Below are 12,570 nucleotides of genomic sequence, written 5' to 3'. Positions count from 1 at the left end.
AGACATATGGCGCGCCTAAAAAGGCTGTGATGTTAGTTACGGCATAGTAATGCTCATTTTGCACATAAAAGTACATAGTCTTAGGATGTGGTTCGGGTATATTTTGGAACTTGAGGAGAGCGTCATTAGCCCTACTGTGGTACAAAACCACAATCTTGATGTTCAGAAAGTTTTCAAATTTGACTATGTCTGAGAAAGCCACAGCATCCTGTATACCGAGACCCACCGCAGTTTGTAGCTCTCGAGCTTTATGTAACGCGGCTTGATCAGTACATCCGGGGCTGAGTAAGTGGGCCAAACCTATGGCAAAACATAGCTTATTACCTGGATTGTGAACGTTTATGAGATAGGCCCTTTTATTGCTTATGATTTCGGACTGCATTAAACTCTCGAGCTTTCGTCTCTGACCCCCGCCCCCTTGTGGTTGGCGTACTAATTGTACTACAAGTTCGAGGGTCCTATCTGCTAGCACGTTTAAATTTGACTGAACAAGGCGTTCTAGCAGTTTAACAAATTGTTCAAGCTCTGCTTCACCATTCTGTAAAATAAGCGATACCTTGCTCTGTAGACTGTCTCCACAAATTTCCAACTGTAAGAGATCCCTAGGTTCGCTATAATCTCTAATCCTCGCTAACAGTTCATTCAAAGTGTCCATAAGCATTACGTAAAACACAGCATATTCCCGAATCTGACCCCCCCATGCGAAATTGAAAAACTGGCGAACCTCAATATTGTTGAATTTATTTCGACGCAAAACATGTACACTTCGATCAAGACCTCCCCCCTCCAGATTTGCTAGGCAATTGTCCAACTGTTCAAAAACATCGTATTGGGTTTCAGACTCTTCGGACATTGGTGTTAAAGGCTGATTTATAGGTGTCTGGGGTGCCGAATTAAACCTAGCGCTCTCGTTCTGTACACTGATCTCAAGACCGCCCCCCTCCAGATTTGCTAGACATTTGTCCAACTGTTCAAAAACATCATATTGACTTTCAGACTCTTCGGACAATGTTGTTAAAGGCTGTCTTAGAGGTGTCTGTGGGGCCGAATTAAACCTAGGGCTCGCGTTAAGCTGGGTAATTAGAGATATGATGGTTTCGGGAATCTGTGTTAACATGTTTTCCTCGGAAGGCCCTGACTCATTCATACGTGTAATAATGTCTATGAGTTCGGAGGGAATCTGGGATAATAGATTTTCATCTATTGTCATTATGTCAATTACCCCCGAATCATTCATATGGTTAACTATATCTTGGAGCTCTGTAGGGATCCTGGCTAAGAGGGTTTCAATTGTCTCACTTTGGTCTATAGGGGGCGCCATCTGTCTAATTAAGGATGTGTGTGTGTGTGTGTGTTTACATGTGTGTTTTTTAACGGCGGTATTTGCTTGTTTTAGCCCTAATGTTTTTTAACATACGGGGTAGCTCGCTACGCCAGAATGACACATCCTGATTGTATTGATGCTCGAGTAGAATACACATGCGCCTCTGGAGTAGAGCCTTTCGTGATTTTAAACCCAGGGTAAACGCTTTGAAAAAACGTTCCTGGTCTATTTCAGAATCTGCTGTTTCCCCCACAGAATTGGCCGATTCAAGAAGGTTGGCAGCTTCACAGAACATCAAATCGTCTACCTCAGAAATGTCATTTAAATCTTTGACATCATCAGGTTTCGCTGGTGTCTTTGGAGCCTCCTCGGGGATGCTTGTCTGGGCATCCTCCGATGTTTGTGCGTTGTGTTCATAAGCCGGTGAGGAGTCTGAAATAAAAATAATACATACACAAATAGGTTATTAACCCTCAAATATGTTAAAAATGCCAAATACATTTCAGATATAAGCCTATATATTAACAATACATTAATTAAATACCTCGGCTTTTTTGACGAGGGCTGTTCTGAAGAAGCTCTGAAACCAGGGGCTGTTGTCTTTGTTCAACCTGTATTACAGCATCTGCAGGTTCGGTAGATGGGGAGCCTGAAAAAAACAAACAAACAAACAAAAAACAGCATTAGGCCTTGTTTTAACATATTCCGGCATAAAAAAAATATATAAATATTAAAATAATAATATATATAAATAATAATATATAATTGATTCATACCTAGTCCTTGGAACGACGTCTCGTGAATATCGGCCAAGTAGAATTGTTCGGGTGAAGCGGAACTGTGGATCTGAGCACTAATTATCCTTTGGTGTTTAGAAATATGGGGGACAACGTTGTCCTGGCCAAGGGGAGTTGACCTGCCGTTTAAAGTCTCTGTTCGCTGCTTTTGTGTAAATACATCCTGGGAGTAGGGCAGAATTGTCTCGTAGTCATATGCTTCGCAGAAACCGTTCAGGCTCCATAGGGCATCGTTTAACCTTCTAGGCTTTAGGTCCTCTGTAAACATATAAAATAACTTTTAATATAAGATGCCCACACTTTTTGTTTTTAAGGTATAAATATTTTTATGTATGGAATTCTTGGAGCTTACTTACGTTGACAATTCAGGGCAGGCGTTTGTTTGTTTGTAGGCACTTTGTTTCGGAGCCCCATTGGATGGTTCGAGCTCAGTTATACCTCGGAGTATCTGCGTGAATGCTTCAGAATCTATAAAACATTCGACAATATTAAAGCTATAATCACTTTAGCTAATATTGCCTTGTTATACGGTAAGCATACTGATCCTAATGATTGTTTAATATTTCTATAACATCCCACGCTTTTCAAACAATTCCCCACAACAATCAAATCTAATAAAGATTTATTTCAAGAACTCACCTTGCGATAGATCCATTAGACTGTTTTCCCCGATTATCTTTTTTAACGCTTCAGTCCGATAACGATTCTTGGAGTTTCTGGAGGTGCTGTTTGCATCGGAACTAAAACGCTGCTAACATTGCCCATGGTTTCTAGCGCTTTTGTACCCTACGACCTAGAGAAAAACCCCTGAATGATTTTTTTACATAGCATTTGGGGTTTGTCGTTTTTTTCGGGCTATACCCCCGCCCATGGTATATTTGACACATTTCAAACACATGGTATTGGGTGTGTCTAAACATTAGGATCCTTTTGGAGCTTCTAAAATCTCCGGGGTGCTAGCACCTAGATGCATGGGGTGTGTTGTTCTCGACATCGCTGGGATGAATGACTTTTTAGCCCACCTAAAAAAATAGTTTTATGAAAGGCCTTTAAGATTAGGAGTCGTAAGACACAATATTATTGTTGGGGGGTAGGCATCTGTTTTGCAGGCTAGTGTAAACCTTGGTTTCAAACGACCCACCAGGCATGCAAGGGTATTTTTTTAACAAACAACCCGCCCCCCCTTTTTCTGTTTTTGAAACACACACACACACACACACACACACACACACACACACACAGCCACTACAGAAAACTCCCTCACGCACATGCGCGCGCACATGGCTTTTTCCGCAAGATTTTTCTCAGGGACAGACTGCGCTAAGAGTGAACAAACGCGAGAGTTCATAACGTGGTGAGATTCTGATTTTAAAACCATTTATTTCATTCAAAATATTTAGTACATACATTTTATATCGTTACATTCTTAAGGTATTTTACGATGCCTTTCTTACAGATCCTGGGAGCTTATGCAACCAACCGCCATTGTCCGTGTCGAGTTCACCCTCAAAAGGCAAGGCTCTCTTGCTATGTCCATCAACACATGGTAAGTTTTCACTCCAGGGGTAGATCCTCCGTCGGGCCTTTTGGTCTTGACTCTGTCTCAAGGAAAGCCTCGCCCAGCGCTTTAACTGTTCCCCATTTTGGAAGAGAATGTCCAGCTTATTCATAAGTGTTATGAAAATTGGATAATCCACCCATTTAAAACTAAACACAGGAATAAAAAAGTTTACATGTTTGCGTGCTCTGGAAGCTACCGGAGAATTGACAGACTTTGTAGCATTAGCCTTATCATAAAGGTCACAGGCTAAAATTGTCACTTTGTTGTCAGGGCTATAGTCCATTGAAGCAATTCTTAGAGCCTTGAGATCACTGCGGCCGCAGACCTGTTCTTCCAACGCATATCCTGGCACATTTGTAACACTTAGGACCTGTTCAATTTTACAAAGAGCCAGCCTGATGTTTAACCATTCTCTCATCCCCAGAGCCGGGGGAAAACTCCCAGGTTTTGCAGGATAAAGGGGTTTGGGTCCACGGTCTGTGAATATCTTTACCGTAGAATCCTCCGGGTGGAATATGTAAGACATGTGGCCCTCACTCGTACCCAAAAATCCTTTAAAACATTCTGGAGCTTCACACAGAACTTCTTCAAGGCTTTGGTCACTGGGTTCATGACAAGCCGAGCATAACATCCCTAAAATTGGCATAGGTGTCATTTTTGTTTAATATTCAGGGGGGTTATCATGTACAGTCTTAAACAGGTATTGTTCAGCGGCTTTATAAGGGGCCTTAACCAACCCAAACCGTGAGAAACAGTAACAGGTTGACCTGACACATGGTCACTTACTCAACCCTGGGCATGCACCCTTCTACATGACATAGGGTCATAAATCATTACATAGGGTCATAAATCAGGCTTGGGTCATCAATCATTAACGGCCTGTCAAAGGGACCCTTACTCACCCCATAGCCCCCACCTAACCAGGCTTGTCTATCAGGCTTGGGTCATCAATCATTAACGGCCTGTCAAATGGACCCTTACTCACCCCATAGCCCCCACCTAACCAGGCTTGCCTGACCAGAAGACATGCACACGTCATCACTACATAGGGTTCACATAGAGTTCACATAGGTTCACATAGGGTCATCAATCAAAATTTTGACCCGTGACATCTACTTTATTCTCTCTCATGAATATTTTATTTTATTTTAGTAAACATTTTTACCCCTTTTTCTCCCCAATTTCATGGTATCCGATTGTTTTAGTAGCTACTATCTTGTCTTATCGCTACAACTCAGCATACCACCCTGCATACCACTGCTGGCTTGCTTCTGAAGCTAAGCAGGGTTGGTCCTGGTCAGTTCCTGGATGGGAGACCAGATGCTGCTGGAAGTGGTGTTGGAGGGCCAGTAGGAGGCACTCTTTCCCATGGTCTAAAAAATATCCCAATGCCCCAGGGCAGTGATTGGGTACACTGCCCTGTGTAGGGTGCTGTCTTTCGCATGGGACGGGTGTCCTGACTCTCTGAGGTCATTAAAGATCCCATGGCACTTATTGTAGGGGTGTTAACCCTGGTGTCCTGGCTAAATTCCCAATTTGGCCCTCAAACCATCATGGTCACCTAATAATCCCCAGTTTACAATTGGCCCATTAATCCCCCTCCTCTCCCCTGTAACTATTCCCCAGGTCGTTGCTGCAAATGAGAACATGTTCTCAGTCAACTTACCTGGTAAAATAACAGATAAATGAAATGAAACTCCCGTATGGGTTTGGGAGAGACGAAGGTTGAAAGTCATGAGGCAAGAATATCCCTACTGGCCTAACCCGGACGAAGCTGGGCCAATTGTGCGTTGCCCCACGGACCTCCCGGTTGCGACAGAGCCTGGACGAGAACCCAGAGTCTCTGGTGGTGCTGCGGTACAGCGCCCTTAACCACTGTGCTACCCGGGAGGCCCTACATGAAAATTAAGCCATATCCAAAATCCATTTAAAAAAAAACATTTAAAAAGGGGCAATCTGCAGTTTCTACATCCATTTTTAGACATTTAAAATTAAAAGAATAACAAATGCCCATGAGCTTAGTTCAACTTTCGTACCCCACCAGAACCCAAAATACAAGCTTGTCCTTTTAAATGCTTGTAAACAAAGTAACGCAAAACGCAAAAATAAACTACATAGTCTCAAAACACGGTCAAAATGATAATTCTGATATCATTGATGGTCAGTCCTTGCATATAGCTCTACGAATTTCAGAGTGGGTAATTTTCTCCAGACCTATCCCTCCAAAACAGGGGCGAGGAAGATGATTAATTAATGTTTATACTGCCGATTGCCTCTTCAAAGTGCAATTTAGGGAGATGGGTTCATCTCTGTGTCTGTGTGTGTGTGTATGTGTGTGTATAAAACTGCAACTTTAAGTTTCAGAACAGAACCCCTTGAGGGATAAAAGAACATCATTAAAATTATAGCCCACAGCTGTGCATGGGGAGAGGGGTCAGGGTGCTAAGGAGTGCATTCACATATATCTACACATTTTCACATATATCTACACATTTTCATACACACTTTTGTTTTTGTATTTTTTCTTCCTCTCTTCTAGGTCAGCTTCAGCATTATGGACATGGGTGTATCTGTGGTCCATTTGGCCTGTCCCACGGCTTCCTTCAATGATGGGTTGTGAGTGGCTCTGTTGATGAACTTCTGGCCAATGATTACTGTCTATTGTTGATTGATTTCAGTCCAGATATGCTGTTAACATAGTGGTTGCTGATGTATTTTGGTAGTCTGTAAACTGCCATGTTTTGGACTATCTGTAGCCGATTCATCTGCTGCGGTGAAGCTGTTATCCAGGCTGGCAGGGCGTATTCAAAGAGGGGTCAGATGTAGCTGAAGTAGACTTTCAGCACTGTCTGAGGTGAGGCTCCATATTTTCTTCCGCACAGCGTTTTTAGGTGGTGAACTGACAGGATGTACGTAAACAGTTGTTCTTATACTGTGATGGACATAGTTCCAACACGCCTGTTGGCCTATCACAGTAGAGGCTGGGCGTGGTTTAAACTTGCTCAGCCTATCGCAGACGCTCAGGCGGGTCCCCCCTCTGTCAATGTATAGATTCTTACTGTTCTGGTATCGCAGCCTAGTTATAACAGTTGCTCAGTTCCTGCTATTGTGTTGTTCAGTATTTTTCCATCTTAGTTAAACCTCGTGAAGACCACCCCTCCCTATGCCTGCTTATTAACCACAACTTTGTAAGATACAGCAAGTCACACCATGTGCTGAATATTGTTACATACAACCACAAGGACAAAGCAACTGCTGGGCTGTTATCTACTTTTGCAACATGCAAGTCACACCATGTTATTCAGTTTTTGTCACACACACAAACAGGCAAGTAGCAAGCAGTTGTTTAATCTCATAATGGATGCTCCAGTGCACAAATGCAGATACCTCACACAACCAACATCAGATCATATTTAATCATATGGTAATGGCTATAATGTGAAACACAGAATCCCACACAACTCAGTTTACAGTAGTTAGCCAGTTGCCCGATTCAATCAAGTTGAACAAGGAATCATGCCTCACTCTCCGCACAAACAATGGCAGCCGCCTCCTCATTCAAACTTTGTGACAGCAAAGTGCTATAAAGGGAAATAGGTTCCAAATGCAAGGTGAATATTCAGAAATAACGTTGGCTCAAATTAATAACGAGCAAGACATTTCTAGGGTCTAACTTGACCTAAAATGTAATTCTCGGAACCAACCTGCGACACACTGATAGCAGAAGTTAACTGCTAACTGACACGACCGTGCTAGTACTAGCGTTAGCTTGACGCAACGCTAAATGTGTTAGTCAGCTAGCCAGATTGCACAAGGTTTTCGCAAAGATTTTAACAAAAATATACTCGAACATGGCTGCTATTTGTGAGCATTATGGAAAGAAAAATATGTTTCTTATTTACAATTGATGCAGATATTGAAAATTACTCAATACTGCACATTTTTATGCAATTAAAATCGGCTTCGAGTATCACTGCTAGCTAGGTTCACAGGGGCAGTCTAGAAGCACTGTGCTCGTGTATTCGTGGCCACTATTGGTCCATTTTAAAGGCAATCTCACCAAACCCGCCTGAAAACGAACCGTCTAAATTAATGCCGATCTTGAAAATGCCAACGAAGAAGGCGGGATTTCGCCAGCTGCCCTAAACTAAATTGTAGGCATCATTTCTTGTTTGACAACACTGGTATGAAAAAAGTACACTGATAGCCTTACTCAGCAATAATGTAAACATTTATGATTTCTGTAAATTATAGCTACGTATGACTAGTTTCCTCATCCAGAAAAAAATCTGAATTTAGATTAGATTTCAGTCGATTAGATTAGTTTATTAGTCGGTCGGAGATGTAATTGTAGGGTACAGTGAAATTCTTAAGATCTGAACTCCAACATTGCAGGTCAAAAAGATAAGTGAATGAAACAATAATAAGAATATGTGTAACCGGTGCTATACTGCACCGCTGTAACTCTGCGTTGTGTGTGGTTGATTGAGACTATAGACGTGGACTTTGGAAATTAGGTAGTTTTAATCAAGCAGAACTCACTCTCTGCATCCAAAAGGAAATAAAACATTTCTAGAGCACATATGTTCTGAGAATCCACGCCTCTTTCTCTCTCAGTGCATCAAAATGACTTTCGAATACACAAATTAATAGTCTCTCCTTATTATACATAACATATTTTACAAAGATAAAACCACATACCTGCATCCAAAAGGAAATAAAACATTTGTAGAGCACATATGTTCTGCGAATCGTGGCCTCTTTCTACAGCAGATACACAATAGGAGGGACTGGGATCATTCGAGGAGCTAGCCATCGTTCACACAATAAATAGCCTGCTAATACCTTAGCTAGCTATTAACCACATGTTGAATTCAGAATGTTGATATCATCCTAAAAAGTACAATTACAAGTGCATCTTAACAATACCATCCACTTATGAGTAACCTCTAAATACACATCATTATTCATGAACAAAACACTGTGTGTATGACTTTGTACTGAAAAGAATCCAACTTTTCTGAAGACATAAAAAGCGTGACTACCTCTCTCAGGATACAAAATGATTTGAGCATGCAGGGCAAAACGTAAGAACACACTCCACTTCAGCCAGGATGCAGGCATGCATAATAACAAATCAACACGAAATATATATATATGAACCTGGTGAAATTCACATAGTACTTTAACAACTGTTACATATGCATACTATATACATATTTATTTACAAACCAACATTTACAAACCAACAGCCTGCATTCATCCAGTTTGTATAAATTATGATAGATATGTGACATGAAGCTATACTGGGCAAATTGGGCAAAGGCGTAACAATGACTGTCTTGGACAAACAGACATTTGGCTTAAAACATTTATTCATTCATGGGCAATATGTGTGCATGCCCTGATCATATCAGCTTACTACATCTGTCTTCCCTCACCGAACCCATCAATGATTTGATTTATTTGACTATAATATATCAGTTATGGCCAACAGAGGGCAACATTTATCCATATAATACGATTAAACCTCACTGAACCTAAATGAATTGGGTTACATTGTAAACATTTTTCAGATATCGTATGTGATCAGAAACAATGCATTAATTTCCCGGAGTGGTCGCTCTGTGCTTTTGTAGTTGACGTCATAATGTACGATGAAATATAGAAGCCTATGACGTAAACGAACTCAAGAAAATGTTCAGTGCGATACTTTTGCCTCAGTTGAGTTGATGCTTTGCAAAGGACAGTTATCCTCATGTTCAAATAAATCACTCTGAGTGGACAAAGAAGACATTCTGTGTGAGTACAGCATAACTGGCCAAGATGTTGTAAAATTCTTTTTTTGAAATGTATTTTAAAATGTATTTGTTTATTTAAAAAAATGTCAGGTCCAATCTGAAGGGTGCCTGAAAGCACAATGGATAGAAATCATAAGTCGTTGAGAAAAATTATTCTAAAAGTAAGTCTCATAAGTGATTAAACATTTGTTTTCATTCTGGGGCTATCCCTCTTGATATGTAATGAGGCTATCTTCTTGGTAGTATAACCTATATGCTGTAAAAACAGATTGATATGATTTATAGTTGGAAAAGTGGGCATAATTAATTGAGGGCTAAGGTTAGATGTATTTCCTTATGTTCCTATACCCCAGGCTGGGACCCTCCAAGCTAGTGCTGGAGAGCAGGTCCTCCAGACAGACATCACTGACCATGATGGACTAAGGCTGCCAGCCCTGGTAGACTGCCCCCTTGACAGCCCCCTAAAGGTAAGAAAACGTCTTATAGTTCTGTTGCAAAACGTCTGGTTGTAACGGAGACCAGTTGGTTGCAATCTAGTAATATGACGTGTTGAAAACCAGTTTACAACGCGATAATAAAGCCATTAAGACACATGGACCACCTACTAAACTCAGCAAAAAAAAAACGTCCCTTTTTCAGGACCATGTATTTTAAAGATAATTCGTAAAAATCCAAATATCTTCACAGATCTTCATTGTGAAGGGTTTTAACACTGTTTCCCATGCTTGTTCAATGAACCATAAACAATTTATGAACATGCACCTGTGGAACGGTCGTTAAGACAATAACAGCTTACAGACGGTAGGCAATTAAGGTCATAGTTGTGAAAACTTAGGACACTAAAGAGGCATTTCTACTGACTCTGAAAAACAACAAAAGAAAGATGCCCAGGGTCCCTGCTCATCTGCATGAACGTGCCTTAGGCATGCTGTAAGGCGGCATGAGGACTGCAGATGTGGCCAGGGCAATACATTGCAATGTCCGTACTGTGAGACGCCTAAGACAGCGCTACAGGGAGACAGGACGGACAGCAATGGCAGACCACGTGTAACAACACCTGCACAGGATCGGTACATCTGAACATCACACCTGCGGGACAGGTACAGGATGGCAACAACAACTGCCAGAGTTACACCGGGAACGCACAATCCCTCCATCAGTGCTCAGACTGTCCGCAATAGGCTGAGAGAGACTGGACTGAGGGCTTGTAGGCTTGTTGTAAGGCAGCTCCTCACCAGACATCACCGGGCACAACGTCACCTATAGGCACAAACCCAACCGTCGCTGGACCAGACAGGACTGGAAAAAGTGCTCTTTATTCTCAACGCTGTGCGTTAAAGGGAAGAATTCCTCCTCCCTCATGTGGTACCCTTCCTCCAGGCTCATCGTGACATGACCCTCCAGCATGACAATGCCAGCAGCCATACTACTCGTTCTGTGCGTGATATCCTGCAAGACAGGAATGTCAGTGTTCTGCCATGGCCAGCGAACAGCCCGGATCTCAATCCCATTGGTATGTCTGGGACCTTTTGGATCGGAGGGTGAGGGCTAGGGCCATTCCCCCCAGAAATGTGAAGGAATCTTGGTGGAAGAGTGGGGTAACATTTTCTTATTTCATTTTTTAAGAGTGGGTTAACATCTCACAGCAAGAACTGCCAAATTTGGTGCAGCCCATGAGGAGGAGATGCACTGCAGTACTTAATGCAGCTGGTGGCCACACCAGTTACTGACTGTTACTTTTGATTTTGACCCCTCCTTTGTTCATGGACACATTATTCCATTTCTGTTAGTCACATGTCTGTGGAACTTGTTCAGTTTATGTCTCAGTTGTTGAATCTTGTTATGTTCATTCAAATATTTACACATGTTAAGTTGGCTGAAAATAAACACAGTTGACAGTTAGAGGATGTTTCTTTTTTTGCTGAGTTTAGTTATAACTAATAGTTTTGGAATTCAGATTTGAATTCTGATTATAATTCTAAGGTTATGGTTTATAGTTGGAAAAGTGGGCATAATAATGGAGGGCTTAAGTTCTATGTATTTCCTTATGTTCCTATACCCCAGGCTAGGACCCTCCAAGCTAGTGCTAGAGAGCAAGTGCTCCAGACAGATGTCCATTCCGCTGGCCATGATGGACTAAGCCTGCCAGCCCTGGTAGACTGCCTCCAGGATAGCCCTCAAAAGGCAGATGTCCATTCTGCTGGCCATGATGGACTAAGCCTGCCTGCCCTGGTAGACTGCCTCCAGGATAGCCCTCGAAAGGCAGACGTCCATTCCGCTGGCCATGATGGACTAAGCCTGCCAGCCCTGGTAGACTGCCTCCAGGATAGCCCTCGAAAGGTAAGAAACATCTTTTAGTTCTGTTGCAAAACGTCTGGTTGTCACAGAGGCTAGTTGGTTGCAATCTAGTAATACGACGGGTTGAAAACCAGTTTACAACGCGATAATAACGCCATTAAGACACATGGACCACCTACTAGTTAGAACTAATAGTATTGGAATTCAGATTTGAATTCTGATTCTAATTCTAAGGTTAACCCTTATGTGACATTTCACTCAGTACCATCATGCATATGGTGAAAAATGTGGTTTCTATGGTGATATGATTGCCCCACTGTTGTTATTTGTCTCAGAACCTTGTGCCGAAGCCCCCGCAAGGCCCCAGGCCCAGCCGAGAGGCAAATATAGCAAAGGCAGAAAAGAAGGCCACAGAGGTTATCAAGGCTAGAAGGTCTAGGGAGGCTAAGTCAGGGGTGAAAAAACTAAGCCGCCAAGTAGTTGGTATGTTGGCACTGCCTCAAACTCTTCTATCTCAAACAACCAGTTACAGTGAGTATTCATCTCCACTTCCAAAGTACCTGGATTTATTGCTAGAATTCTAAAACGATATATGGTGGAAGGATCCACTAATGTCTACGATCCTCTTTCTGTAGGTGTCCTGCCAGCTATCAAGAAGGGCACTAAAGTTACCCTCCAGTCCTCCAGCTCCCATGACAACAAGGAGGCACTAGGTTAGTTATGTTGTTTTTACCGTCTTTTGCACCCACACATTCCCCTTCTTTCTTTTCTCTTATTGTTCGTAATGGT

The sequence above is a fragment of the Oncorhynchus kisutch genome, linkage group LG20 (assembly GCF_002021735.2).
Source record: "Oncorhynchus kisutch isolate 150728-3 linkage group LG20, Okis_V2, whole genome shotgun sequence".
Taxonomy (NCBI): Eukaryota; Metazoa; Chordata; class Actinopteri; order Salmoniformes; family Salmonidae; genus Oncorhynchus; species Oncorhynchus kisutch.
The sequence above is the reverse complement of the archived record's forward strand: the minus strand, read 5'-3'. Positions refer to the sequence as shown.